Raw genomic sequence first — 13,802 nt, 5'->3', positions numbered from 1 at the left:
CATTACTTATTGAAAAGCACTGCAAACTGAAGTATACTACTGTTCAGTTTGTTTTCCTGGAGAGTAGAACTTGTTCCTACATCTGGAGGCTACAGTGAAGAAGGGCTAATTCATATTTTGCTAAGAGCTGAGTTGGTCTGCTTCTTGGCTGCCTCATCCACTGCTAGACGAGAAGGTTTTCTATCCTAGCTTTCACCTTACAGAAGTCATTCCCCACCCTCAGTAATTTAACTGCTGCCTAGCTCAAGAAATTTATTTCTGCTAGTTCCTGTACATAAAAATACGATTGTGTTTGCTAATAAGTTACGCCAGGGACAATGGAAACTCTATGGTTATGGGCAGCTTAACAAGCAAACGTACCATTTTCAACACTACTTAACACCCATTACATTAGGTGGAGTATTTCTAGCCTTCTAAGGCCAATAATTCAGAGTCTGAGTCTGTCCCATTCAATTATTCTAGCTCAGTCCAGTCTTGGAGATATTTCTGATCAAGACTCACCAATCCATGAAGTCTATGGCTTGTCTCATAATCAGCCACCTATATGCCCTTGAGCTTCATCATTGGCATGCTACACTGGAAAATACACTGGATTTGGAATTAAACAAAACCATGTTTGAATGTTAACTCCACTACTTTTTATAAGTATGACCTTGGCATCTTAAATCTTCTAAGTTTCAAATTTTTTTATCTATAAAATAGAGAAGACAAGACCTGCTTTGAAGGACAAGGTGTATTAATGAGTGTCTACTAATTAATGAAAGTCTTCCACATGATAAGAATGTGGTAAGTATGCCATCCATTTTATCTCATTTAATTCTCATAATATTCTTGGCAGTACTATTACTATTATTGCAATTCACATATGAATAAATCGACGCATGGAGAAAGTGACTTGCGTCAGCTCGTATAAGTCAGCAGTGGTAAAACATGGACGTAAACATAAAACATCTGAGGTGAAAGTCTAGAGTCTTTATCCACCGTGATGAAACTCCTGGTAGTTACTGGCCCTCAACACAGTGCTCTTGCTTCTAATAACTAATATTATTAACATTAATAATGGAACTAAAATAAATCCCCATCAAGTTTGCTTGGTATATTTGACCATGCTCTCTTTGGTTTTCCATCTTTTCACTAGAGGTCTGTTACTATTCTCCTGTCACAGTTAGCATAGTGGAACCTGAACCCCAGGCTGCTTGCTCTGGACCCTAACTTGTCTTGCTAATGTCAGGTTACCTTGAAGACAGAATCTTGTCCTATTGCCTAGAGTAGGGATTCCCAGAGCATACCCAAGAAATTGGGGGGTTAAAAGCTGATAGGTCAAAATTTTCTATATAAATTCTACATCCGCCTTTGTCACATTTTAAATACTCAGAGAGGTTATACAGCAAAGAAATTCAATGAAATTTGTTTAACCCTAGTGTTCCTCAAACTTATTGACCGTGGAACATTTATCAATAAATATTAACATCTCAGCTTGGAGAATTAGCACACATCACATTTGTGTGAAAATTTGATCTTGTTTATGTGGGTTTTCCCACATCTTTTAATACAGTGATGAGTTAAGGCTCAAAGAATAAGCATGTGAGGGAAAGGATGAGTGAATATCTAATAACAGTATAACACTGATTGTTAATCCTGGGGAGGGAAAGGAATAGGCATTTTCCTATTTGCTTCCTGATTTCTACACCAATTATTCTAAAATGTTTAGCTCTCAGGCTGAAATCCTTGGCATAAATCAAACCAGATAAGTTATCCTCACTGCATTGTCTATATACGTTTCATTATTGTTCCCCTAGTGGGGATGGGTGTGGGGAGAGGAAAGCTTGCAGAGAAGGGGATAAAGCACAGAAGCCTCTGTCCTAGGAAACGTTGCTTTTAGCGCAGTAGCTTTTACTTAGCTCATCACTCCCTGGGTACACATTAGGCTAATGTATTACTTCTTAATTATTCCAGTATTACCACAATATTAGTAATCAGGATAAATTACTTTGGTTTTCATCTCTCATAATACTGCTTTTATACAGTCTGAACTATGATTCTTCCTTTTCACGCTGCTCCGTGAGGCCTCTCCTCTCAAGCATAGCTTCATGGGCCATATTCAACTTTTCACATTGACTTTTTTGGGTGGTATAATAAAACAAATAGCCAGGTATCATTTTTAGTCCCTTGAAGACTCTCAATATATTTCCAAGGGCGTCTTATGGACCTAGAGTGTGCTACAATTCAATAAACAATTGGCCACAGAAGAGGGTCAAAAGTTATCTAGTAACAGGAAATGGTGTTCAAAGTAATGAGTAGGACACTAAAGATTAAAAAAAAAAGTTTTAGAAATGATACATACTGGGGCTGGTGCTGTGGCGCAGTGGGTTGACGCCTTGGCCTGGGGCGCCGGCATCCCATGTGGGCACCGGTTCGAGACCCAGCTGCTCCACTTCCTGTCCAGCTCTCTGCTATGGCCCAGGAAAGCAGTGGAAGATGGCCCAAGCACCCAAATGGGAGACCAGGAGGAGGCTCCTGGCTTCGGATCAGCACAGCTCCGGCCATTGCAGCCATCTGGGGAGTGAACCATTGGATGGAGGACCTCTCTCTCTGCCTCTCTCTGTGTAACTCTGACTTTCAAATAAATAAATAAATAAATCTTAAAAAAAAAAAGAAATGACACATACCAGTTTGTCTTATTCATATTAAAAATGAGATCAGGTTTTCTTGGAAAAAATCACTTCTACAATAAGAAAAAGAAATCCTTCCCTGTTACCTAATTAACTACAACTCACATTTCAGTTCCCAACTTAAGTGTCCCTTCTTCAGAGACACTTCCTGAACTCCAGTGCAAGGAAATCAGCCTTGCCCTGCCCCCATCACCATGCATCCTTACAGAGCTGTGCTTTTTCCCTTTAGAGTAGCCATATTAAGTATTACTTGAGTGACTTTTCTTCACTAGATTGGAAGCCTGGAAAGTCAGGACAGGCTTTGATCATCACGTTATCTCCTGTATCCAGATCAGTATCTAGCCCAGTGTAGCTATTACAAAACATTTATGAGTGGATAATACATGTTGAATAATACACATTTGTGAAATAAATTTATTTTATGCAATGATGACTAAAGTTATCAAAATAATATACTGCCCGAAACAATACTTGATTCCTCATTTTTGTTTTTAATTTCAAACTCTTGCTTGGAGATAGGATTCCAGACAAGAGGTGAGCTTGGATCTCATTAGATCACGTTAGCTGGATGAGCTGGCTCCTGGGATCACATTAGATCACACCAGCTAGATGGGCTAGCTCCTTGGATCACACTAAGCACAGCTGTTGAGCTTTAAAATGCCTGCTGTGGTTTGAATATTGCTTTTTCCCTGCACTATTTGAACAGGAGCCTATGAGAGGTGCCTGGGTCATGGGGGCAGAGCCCTCATGAATGGACTAATGCCTTTCTTAGAAATTCTCACTCTCTAGGGGCTGGCTTAGTTACCCCAAAAGTAAGTTGTTGTAAAGTGAGGCTGTCCCTCTATTTTGTCTCCTTCATACGCCCCTCTTCTGCGTTCCATCATGAGTTGAAGCAGCATAGGGCCCTCACTAGAAGCTGAGCAGGTGCCAGTGCCCTTAGACTTCCTGGCCTCCAGAACTGGGAATAAAAATTAGCTTGTAAGTTGCCCAATATCCGGTATTTTGTTATAGAAATAGAAAATAGACTAAGACAATACCCTGATTCTTAAATAATATAGAGTTCAGGTTCTAATTTCTAATGTATTATATTGATTGAATAGAGAATTGTGTTTTGTCTTATAAATTTGTAGCTGTATTTTCTCATACTTGAATATGATAAAGAAGTGGGGACTGGATTGAGTGAACAGACAGCCCAGTAAGGAGGGACTAAGTGATCCTTTGTCAGCAGTAGGAAACGTGATGAGAAGAAGAGGATCAAGATGCCACAACTGGAGAAAGTAACTATTCATTCCTCTAGGGACACCACCAGGTGTTAGGGGTGTTAAGTGACCCTGGGGGAGACAAGTTTCGATAGACAACAACTACAGCTGGGCTCATGGTTTTCAAGAGAGCAGACGGTGGCCATTTCTCTGGGCAGTAGGAATGCTGCTGGAAGTGAGGAGACGAGAAAAGGCTGAGAAGTCAACTGAGGCAGATCTGAGACGGAATTCCTGGTTCCTTGCAGATGTTCACATATCGTGTTCCAGGGCTGAAGCCTTTGTTGGAGAAAAGCAATGATAAATGAGGCAAGCGGGTTATTGTCAAGGTCTCTGTGAGCGTGGGGTCAGTAGGTTGAATTTTGATTTGATGTTTGATATGTGTGTTAATATGTCCCACTCAACTCCTTGACACAACTTTCCAGTAAGAATGCTCATCTAGGAGGTTAGGTATCTCCAGGTGGGCCTTGAAAAATGGAAATGCGTTACCTGGCAATTCTTCATAAAACTAATTGCCTGCGGGACTTTAGGAAAAATTGCAGATACAAGTGCTACAATGTAGGGTCAATGGACCATGTTGTATTTTCTTCTTTCCAATAATTATCTAAATTATGTTATTTTTACTCAAGTGGGCCCTCATTATTTCGCTCTCAGTAGCCATTGATTCTCCATTGAAGAAAAGGATACTCTGTGTTTGGTCTTCTCAGATTTGAAAAGGCCTAAAGAGAAGAGGAAATTGGAGCCTGACTCAGGAAACAGAGATGCTTCCCAGGTCATTGGTAACCTGATCTGAGAAGACTCATTAGCATTCAGTTAAGGAGATTTGCATGGAAAATCCCCGTTAATATGAACTTTTGATTAAAAAAAGAGAAGACCTGCATTCAGCACAGACCTAGAATTCAAAGAACAGAACCTGAGCCCAGGTTGTTTTGGGGGCAGCTCTCAACAAGCCCCTCACAGCTCTGAATGTGCGTCCTCAGACTGGCCCGAATGGCAGTGGAAACGATGCACAGTAAAGCACCTAGAAAACTGAAAGTACTGAACAAATGCTACCAAGCATCAGAGAAAGGGTAGAATCAAGATTGGGACAGAGCCACCAGCAGCCACAATGAAATAATTTATTATGATTTATTATGTGGCCTTCTAAACAGACATGTGTATAAAATAAAGCTCATATTTCAGGAAAAAGGTTAAAGTTGAGTTTAGCCAACTGGCATTCTCGCATTCACTACTGAGGGTTGAGCAGTCACTGGTGTGTGGCAGGATCCTTCCCTGCACGCTGCCACTTAATTCTCTCCGCATTATCATCAACCCCTCACTTTGTGAAGCTAACGTTTCTGCTTTCAGGAAAAAACAGCAAGCAGATAAGTCTATGTCCATAATGTCTACATATAAAGAGAAAACGGCAAAATGTTTAAAGTTGTAAATTTTAAAACTAAAAATTCATAAATTGGGGCGACACTGTGGCATAGTAGGTAGTCACCACCTGTGATGCCGGCATGCCATAGAGGCACCAGTTGGAGTTCTAGCTGCTCCACTTCTGATCCAGCTCCCTGCTAACGTGCCTGGCAAACAGTGAGGGATGGCCCAAGTGCTTGAGCCCCTGCCACCATGTGAGAGACCTGGAAGAAGTTCCTGGCTCCTGGCTTTGGCCTGTCCCAACCCTGGTTGTTGTGGCCATTTGGGTAGTGAGCTAGTGGATGGAAGATCTCTCACTCTCTGTCTGTCTGTCCCTCTCCCTCTTTCAAATAAGTAAATAAATCTTTCTTTAAAAATCATAAATTTACTAAAACAATGCAAGATGCTGCTGTTGTCATCCTCACTTGAAAAAAGGGGATCCAGGGGCTCCATGAGGCTGCCAGTTGTCCTAGAGGACTTTTTAAAACACAGATGCCTAGGCCTTGCCACTGGACCAGGTTCTCTACTGGTAAATCCCAGGCAGCGGGAAATTTAGCTCCGAACTCCAAAGATGATTGTACTGAGTGGCCAGCTTGCCAATGCCTGGGCTAAGTAACTTCGCAGAGACGACCCAGCTGGGAGCCAAGCCCAGCTCCACCCCAGGTTGGCCCACGGGCTCCCATGTACATCATCTTCTGTCCTGCCTGATTGGCAATTAGCTGTCTACCTAATTCAAGAATAACTATCTTTCATTGACTCTAAACGTTTTTTTCCACATTCTATATTGTTATGCTATATTGCAAGATAAGTTTTTTTTTCCCCTACTGACCACTGAGTTGCTTATTGTGATTTTGCTCCCAGGAATATTTTATACTCTGGACAACTGTCAATGATACGTAGCATTTACCTATAGCTGAACAGTCTAACTGCAAAAGATGAAGATTACAAAATGTATAGGTATGTGTTTCACTGTGGGAACTCACAACGAGTGAGCAGAGAACATCCCTGCACGGGTGAAGGAGATTTTACACGAGAGGCTACGAGGCCATAAGGAAGGGGAGGGGCCCAAGGGCCGTCATGAAGGTCTATGTGGATTGGGCACTGGTAAAAGCCAGCAGATTTCAAACTTAAATTTCTTGACAATCTTATTATTAAATGCAACTACTGACTTAGGATTTCTGGAGTGGCTCACAAGGTCTTGGGTTCCCAATGACACCAAGGGTGCTGGATGATAGGTAGGGGCAAGGGTAGTCCTGGGGCAGCTATAAAGAGGTCATCCCAGGGAGTGAGGATCAGACTGTGTCTCACTAACAGGGACACTACTGGGGTGATACTTGTGGAGGATGCCCAGAGCTGAGCTTCGCAAAGAAAGGAAGACACGTGCAGCAAGAGAAAGCAGTGCCTGGCAAAGAAACTACAATGTACTAAGAGGTGGGAAAGATAAAGAGTTGTAAGTAGAAAGTCCACGTAAGTATTCATTAGAGGGCTTGGAGCATGGCTATGATAGTGATATCATTTGGAAATAATATATTAAGTGAGTTCTCGGCCAACAGTGGTTGAATCAGCTGAGACAGGACAAAGACACTGCTGGACGCTGACATTCTCGTGAGGTGAGCCAGCGACTCCCTGGAATGCACCCCTTGGAGCCTTGGTGTGGCTCAGAGGACACTGCCCCCTGCAGCTGCTGTGGTGGGACCTCTACTCGGCAGGTGGTAGAATTATACTCTGAAAAGCCACATGGAAATGAAATGGATGCTAAGTGGAGCAAAGTAACGCATGCCTGGCTAATTCCATCCAGGGAAGGGAGAGAGCTGAGAAGCATGTTGTGGGTGGATTCTTGTAAGAGAGAAAAGATGGAACAACCAGAGAATGGGCTCGCGCGTAAGGAAGCCCTGCCTCCGAGAGTATCTCAGGTCTTCTCACCGTGACTATAAGGGGGACATAAACCAGATTTTGTGAATCCATGCTGAGTCCTCTGTTCTGCTGGGCTATGTGAAAGCAGGCTGGGCCTACACTCAGACAGGGCTCAATCTTTGCCCAGATGGCCTCTGTGACTTAGCCTGGGACTATGAGAGCTCTGCACCTTCACAGCTCTCTGCTGCCCTCATGGGGACTCGCACCTCTGTAGAAGACAAAGCTGGAGGAGAAAGCATCCACAAGCCACCCCCTCCCCCTGGCAAGGAAGGCCCCGGGAGAAGAAACCAATGACATCAGAAAGACTGGGACCGAGGTTGCCTTGAGAGGCCGACCGGAAACTGAGCAAAAGGGGAATTGCCGACTGTGAGGTGATACTCCCCTCTGACCGGACAGAGCCCCCGCACTCAGCTCCTGCCCTTTGTGGCCAAGCCGACTGTGGGCCCAGGCTTGCAAGACCTTGTGACTTTTTTTAAAGAAAGGTTGAGATTCCAGATGTATAAAATTGTTTAAATAAATTTATCAATAAAATCAAATCTAAAACAAAAACTACTGGCAACCAAACCTTATACAGCCTTGCTGAGAGCCAAGCTGATACCCTTCAGGTTATACTTCTGTGCATGGACTTTTACTGATTGCCCTGAAGCGAGTGGAAGGCAGAGCAGGGGCGCACAGGGGGTCCCTGGCTCTCTTCTCCACCCCGCCCCCCTCTCTTCTTAGCACTTCTTCCCAGTTCCTGATGTGCTCTATGCTGACTTCTTTCTCATTTTCTGGCCCCAGTCCCCACAAATGGGAATGAAATCTCCATGAGACCAGGGGCCTGCGTGCACACAGCTGTACCCTGTCCACCTTGACTGTGTCTGGTACGTTGTGAGTGAATGATGAAAGGTCCGTGCAGCCATCTAAAATGCCCCGAGTTGAGTCGAGTCACAGGGCTGTTACTCCGTCTAATTCCTAGTCACTCCCGCGGCTGCTTTGGGTCAGAGCGAACCAAGAAAACAAGATAATCTCCATCCAAAAATTTTAAGGAGAAGAAACACTGTCCCCAAAACATCTGCAGAAGTGAAAGCAAATACACAATCATCCATGGTATCTATTCAGCTATGAGCATGAAAATACTGACTTTTTGTTTGAAACCATGTAAAGCAAGAATCTGCATTAAGAAAGCACAGCCGAGCAAACAGCCCCAGGGCCGTATCTGCTGACATCGGGTAGAACATTAGCACTACTATGTTCTCTAAGAACCCTGCACAAAGCAAATGAGCATGGGAGAAGGGGGGCAACGATGCCTGGAGACGTGTAGTTCTTGCTGAAAAAGACAATTTTGAGCTCTAAATCCAGCACTCCCAAGCACGAGAAATGTCTATGGCTGCAAATAAAGCTGGAACTCCTTTGCTGATACAGAATCAGTCACAAAACAGCACTTAAAATAAACAAAGCTCAAAACAGTTAGCTGCACACGCATGTTTTTTGCCACATGCTGTCTGAAGAAAATAGCTTTGCAGCATGCATGCCCTAGTTTAAACCAAGCCTTGAATTCTGCAGAAAAGTCTCCTTCCTCTACCTGTCTCAGTTTCTAGACAGAAATACATTTCCCTTTAAGTGAGGAAAAAGATAGATATGTTTAAAAGACAGTCCAGGCCCTTTATAAAAGCACTTACTTTGAAGGAACAGGACAGATTATATATTCAAAACAAGAGCGCCTTCTTAAAGAGCAGGCTCAGAAGTTGTTCAATGGCCATGGCCTTGATTTGTGCTTGCGGCTCTGGTCCTGCTGGGCATGGCTAACGAAAGGCTGGCAGCCGGCACGGCGTGGTCCTCTGGGCTGCTGCGTCAGGATGACGCTCCAGAACAGCTATCGGGACAGGCTGTGAGCCAGTCAGCAGGACAGTTTTATTTCTGTGCTGAGAGCGCTGCTTCCTAGGGATGGGAAAATATCCGCGGCTGAGTTACCCCAGGCATCAGCAGCAGCCGTGGCACCCCAGGTGATCTGTGCTCTGGAGGGAGGTGGAAAGAGGGAGGCAAGGTCACCTGTCCGCAGAGGACAAGCAGCCCCCCGAAAGGAACTCACTCGAGGTGACTGGTCTCCTTGTGGTCATTCCTTGCTTCTGCCAAGGGTATGACTCAGCTCAGCCAGGGCAGTGACGGACCACACTGTTTACCTCCCTAGCTCAGGAAAGCCGAGTTCTAGGCAGTGACTGAGAAGAGCTGGAGGGGCAGCCACGGTGGCCCCTGTGTCAGTGGGTCAAGAGCCTGTGGCTTCACTGCAGGGAGATATAAGGTCTGTCTCTCCTAGTCAATGCAATGCTTGTACGATGGCGTAGGACTTGGAAACATGAGAAGTATGAGGGCGGTGGGGGAGCACGGAAGCAATCAGTCCTATAATTGAGGCCCCAGAGCAGTAAGTGTTGAGAATTAATGTACTCATTTTCTATGGGTGTCAAGAGTAAAGATTGTGGGGTTGGTGTAAAAGCTTCTGATGACTTTGTCCATTTACGCCTGGATGACACTGTGACCCAAAAGCAAGGCAGACATTCAGTGAGTGCTCAGGGAAGTCTGCTGTGGGCTTCAACTGCCAGACAGTCCATACCTGTGAACACACTGCACAGAGAGCGTGCACAAGTCTAGACTTAGGACTTGATGGGGTCGGGTGAGGTCAACAACCTTGGAATGAGTCTCGGTTTGGAAGATTTAAGCAAGAAAACAAGTTATGGAGCTGTGGATTTCCTTCATCGTGTAGAGTTTGGGGCCAAGGAAGGTGAACTGATGAGAAACGTCCCGTGTCAGGAAAGGGGATCCCAAGCAGACGGGAGGCCGAGTGGAGTCTGCGGGGCCCTGGAACTCTGTTGTCTCTAAGCAACCACGGATAACACACGAATCTCTGAGCTTTGCTTTGCACATGAGATGTTACGATCCTTCAGATCTTAGTGCCCCATTCCTCTAAGTCCCACTACCTCCCTAGCACATGCGCGGACACAGAAAAACATCCAACGAGCCAAGATTTTCTCGCCACCTCTCCCATTCCTCTTCCGTTGCCTCTTGGCCTAAGCCAGTAAATGTTCATGAAGAACCATGCCGTGGCATTGTCTGCCCACTCTAGCCCTGAAAAGCCCAGAACTCCTTTTCTCTAGTCATCGGAGAGTGTGGCAGACATGCACACGTGCTACTTAGATCTCCACGAAGAACACATTGCCCAGCTGCCAGGAAGCCGTCCACTGACAGAATGCAGCCTCCAACCATTTCAGGTCCACTTCTTGATCTTCTGAGGGTGCCCCGGATGATGACTGAACTGGGTCAGGATGCACAGGCTCAGCCATTCGCCACCCCCCACACACAGGTTCTTGGAACAGGCAGTCTTTGCTCCTGAAGGCCCATGGGACTACAGCCCCCTGCATGATTCGACCTCCTTCCTTCCTTCCTTTCACATGTCTTACTTCTCTCCTGTACAACTGGAACTGAGCCCCCAAACAGCACCTCATGTGCACATGCTGGATACCATCAGGCACCAGTCTGCTAGCCGCTCTCCCTTAGCTTAGCTCACTGAACTGAGGGAGTGGGACAGCTGACCCTATAAGATTCTAATCGCTGGACTCATGGGATCATTTGCTTCTCCAATTGATAACATGTGGGTGACCAGTATTATTTCAAGTGGAGGGTTCTGTTTCGGATAATTCCAAGTCTGGGCAGGGGAATTCCAGGTCCTAGGCAAGAAGATAGTGGCCCCCAGGCTGACTGAGTCCATGTGTCTGTCACATCAGCAGAGTGCCTTGATGCATGAGGGGTGGACTGCTGGCTTCCCACTCACCCATGTCCTAAGGTGCACATTGCCTTGTTCCTTATCTCAACTTCTCTTGCAGACAACCAGAACATGAAAAAGAGAAGGAATGTACAAGCTTTGATGCCTGCCTGAAGACCACCATGCACCTGCCTCCATCCTTTGCCCCCATCATTCCTGACTCCCCCTTCCTTGTAGTCTCTTCAAAAATCCCCCAAATACCCTCATTTAACAGAGTCTACTTACCCCCTTATCTACTGACAGATTAAATGTTCTCCTTTACCCCAAAACCTTGTCCTCATTATTTTAGTTTGGCACTAGGAACAGGGACCAAGCTTTTGATGACATAACCAGTCTCTACATCCCAGGAGACCCAATAGACATAGAGATGTTAATCATTATAGCATGTAAGCCTCTGTTTTGTCTTGCATTTCCATAAAAGACCTTTGACAGTCTTCCAGAAACCATCTTTGAATATTGGGATCCTTATCTTTGAAGCATAAAGATCCATAGTACAGATTCCTTTCCATTCTCTTTCCCACAGACTTAACTCCCATCAGTTTTAGCCATTGCTTCTCAACTAGCTGTCATTTGAGACTCACCCCGGAGACTTTTCATTGTAAGAATGCCCAGGCTGTGTGTGTGTAAAGCTGCCTTTGGTGGTCTGAGATGCACCAGTGGTTGTAGCATGAACTTCACCTTGTTTCAGTCTCTTCTAGAGATTAGCATTCATCCTGTTGAGGATCATTCCAGAAGTGAAAAGTGCACATGCATTATGTGGTCCAATTAAATGCTCTGAGTTCACTTCCAGATATTTGTAAAAGTCTAGCTTGTCATGCAATAGACTCCTTTTGAAGCATGATCAATCTTCTTAGAAAATGTTATAGGAAGATGCAGGAAATCTTGGGATCATTTTCACTTTGGAAGAATTAACCAAAACCACCAAAGTTACGGGGTCATAAATCTCCCTGGTCACATAGGGCTGGGGCATTTGCCTTCCATAGAAACTGGAAATATCACAGCTGCCTCTTGTCCTTCCAGGTTCCTGGTGTCACTGCTGTTCAGGAACCATGACTTTGATCTCATTTCACAAACCAAGGCCTTGGGAGCATCACCTGGGCTCCCAGTCTCTCTCCCACGCTACCTGTTGAGAGCCGACTCACTTCAGCAACAACAGAGAATATCACTCTTCATGCTTTCTGGATTCTGAATAAAATGTCCCGTGGTGACCTTTGTTCAGGTTTAACAGTGCTTTCAGGCTCCAGGACTTTTGTTTCAAGGCAAACCTTGTGTCTAAAAATTCTTATGAGCTGACACTCCCTGGGGACTGAGAGGCCCTAACCTCCCAGGGATAGCAGTGTTGGAAAGGAAAGGGAGGATATCTACCCAAATGTAAAGTGTACTCAAAAGGAACAAGTTGGTATTTTAACAAGACTTCTCGGTATAGCTTTAGGCTCAAAGAGACACTAGGGAAGTCGGAGGGGATGCAGAGGCGGGAGCACAGCGCCTAGGGGGACGCATTCTCTTTACACAAGTTGAGCCTTCCCCGCTGGAGCACGCTGGAGGGTAGAGCGGCCGAGCGCACTGAGAGAAGACCGGCGCTGGGGAGTTCTGACGAGGCGCGGAGCAGGAGGCTCCTTCGTGCCTGCGCTGGGCTCTCCCTGCACACTCGGCAGCACAGGGTCACGTGCACACTTCATGCTTCCTGAGCTCTGTACGGAATCCGCTCCTCCTCTAAGTGCACTGATCAAAACTTCCTCATCAGGAAAGCTGCCCTCGCGGTCAGTGGGCAGCAGCACCCTGTGGCAGAGAGGTTGTGTGTGTGTGTGTGTGTGTGTGTGTGTGTGTGTAAGCTTCCCTTCCTCCCTCCGGCATCGTTATTTCAAGGATTAGTGGAAAATGCTCAAGGTAGGTATGCAAAGTGTTGTGAAAATAGGGACTCTTATTTTAAACAAAAGCCTCACGTTAGGATCGGGTGAGTATTAGCAGACTAGCACAAAGGCCCTGCGGTTGGGGATACCGATCAGACAGGCCACATGCAGCTGGACTTCCTGCTCCTCACTTACCTACTGGGAGACTTTGGAGCAGTTCCACAGCCCTCTGTGTTCCAGCTACCTCACTGGTCATACCTACCTCTTAGGAGAGGCGCTCACGCGGGAGAGGCATTCGGCACAAACCATGATACGTTGTGCCCAGTGAATGTGCGCTCTGATTATTATAAACCAGGGCTGGCACCGAAGTTGCCAAACCACCAAACACGGGAAGGAGGGGACTCTGGGGTACAGCTTGAAGGGAGCTGGGGGCAAGGGCTTCCAAGGAAAGCATCCAGAAAAAAAGTAAGAGAGCACCCTAGGACCCAGCAGACACCCGAGACCGCGTGGGGAGTCAGCACTCCTGCTCCGGGGCGTATTTCCATGTGTCTCTATTAACTGCAACATAATTACCCACGGCCCAGCAGCGTTCTGGGCCGCAGTTTTGGAAGCATCATCACAGATCATTCGTTTCCAGGTACAAATTCACTTGTGACAACTGTACATTCACACCACACGAGAGGCACTGGACATGCAAAGAACATCATCTCAAAATGCAGCAAAGTCGAACTCTTGGGAAGATGCAGGTGGAGGGAGGGGTAGGTGATGGGTCTCAAATGCCTGGGCCGCAGGTGGGATAATTCCGGGGCTGGGCAACCACAGAGGGCTCTGGGCGGAAGCACATTCCATTATGAGTGGAGTGGGTTTCCAATGGAATGACATGGATGGGTTCTTAGAATCAGAAAAGCACACTGAC

The 13,802-nt window shown here is 45.8% G+C and overlaps 1 protein-coding gene across 9 annotated transcripts in view; it reads right to left on the bottom strand.

The window, feature by feature from the left end:
• The window catches only part of HECW1 (HECT, C2 and WW domain containing E3 ubiquitin protein ligase 1), a 407,022-nt gene that overhangs the window by 265,218 nt on the left and 128,002 nt on the right, over positions 1–13,802 (bottom strand). The window contains exon 1 of one of the 9 annotated variants that reach the window (XM_051852919.2): positions 8,902–13,289. The exons of the other annotated variants lie outside the window; for them this stretch is intronic. The gene's annotated coding sequence lies outside the window, so the exon portion shown is untranslated. Of the gene's footprint in view, positions 1–8,901; positions 13,290–13,802 lie in introns of those variants that run through there. 9 annotated transcript variants of the gene reach the window in all.

Source organism: Oryctolagus cuniculus, chromosome 16 (assembly GCF_964237555.1).
Source record: "Oryctolagus cuniculus chromosome 16, mOryCun1.1, whole genome shotgun sequence".
NCBI classification, from domain to species: Eukaryota; Metazoa; Chordata; class Mammalia; order Lagomorpha; family Leporidae; genus Oryctolagus; species Oryctolagus cuniculus.
The sequence above is the reverse complement of the archived record's forward strand: the minus strand, read 5'-3'. Positions and strand labels throughout refer to the sequence as shown.